General features: G+C 37.9%; 1 protein-coding gene across 1 annotated transcript in view; it reads right to left on the bottom strand.

The window, feature by feature from the left end:
- Window positions 1-1,070, bottom strand: part of KALRN (kalirin, RhoGEF kinase) — a 359,509-nt gene that overhangs the window by 138,387 nt on the left and 220,052 nt on the right. The gene's annotated exons all lie outside the window — the stretch shown is intronic.

Consider the following 1,070-nt stretch of genomic DNA (forward strand, 5'->3'; position numbering starts at 1 on the left):
TCAACAAAGCACATATGAGTATATTTAAGCTTTAGCAGTACACTGGAATTTCTTTCTGTTAAATGTATATAAGGATACAGGAACACACAGATAACCTTAAGTTAGCAAGTGCAGCTACCCACCTCAAAAAAGTAAAAAACATGTCACAACCCTAGAACTGATTTAGCCTTTCCCCAGTGGTAACAATTTTTTCCCTGTACAATTAGGTGCTCAATTTATCTCGCCATTCAGTTCAAACAAGGTTTTGGATAGAAATTCCTATAACCCTTTCCAGTCTTGCATGCTTAAACCAACTGCCATGATGGGTTGTCTTTCAGGGTACATCCTGATCGTCTCCTTTGCTGTTGACACTTTAGATCTTGTTTGCAGCTACAGCACGCAGAATGAAACTTCTGACCTAGATCTTGCCTGTCTACCATAATTCATGCAACTGAGTCAATGGGCTTGGGGCAAACGAGCAAAGCTTATGTGAACGCTTACAATTAAGCATGACCTCAAGTATTCTACTAAGTCAGGGCCTTTCTCAGGAATGATAAATGTGAAAACCATGGAAAAGCAGGATGAGTCCATGCGGATTGAAGACATAAGAAAGTAATTCTTCAGCATTGGGAAAAGTATTTGCATACATTACATACATTACTACTTTTCTAATGCACATTATTGGTCAAAAAAAGCAAAAGCATGGGAACGTACCTTCAAGGTAAATACAAAAGGTGGTATTATAAAGGTAATTTATTTGCAATTAACTCCTATTTCTGAGCTCAGCTTTCAAAATAACTCCGGCACTGAACCTTACTTGTGAACTTTACAACCATAAACTTGAATTCTGATTTTGTGAAGACACCCTTCTACCTTGTGTAAGTGGCAGCATAATTAAAGCCCTGACAAACAGATAAATCCATAGTGGTTCTGCAGAATTTATCCTTTTGCAAGTTTCACATGATTTCAAAACAACACATGAAGAGAATATGGACATTCTCTCAGTGGATATGACAAACCCCAACAGCGTAGCTAAGGTAAATTATTACTAACAGCCTGTTTACTCCTACCACCAACTGCTAATTCAGCAG

This window comes from Charadrius vociferus, unplaced genomic scaffold (assembly GCF_000708025.1).
Source record: "Charadrius vociferus isolate BGI_N301 unplaced genomic scaffold, ASM70802v2 scaffold385, whole genome shotgun sequence".
NCBI lineage: Eukaryota > Metazoa > Chordata > Aves > Charadriiformes > Charadriidae > Charadrius > Charadrius vociferus.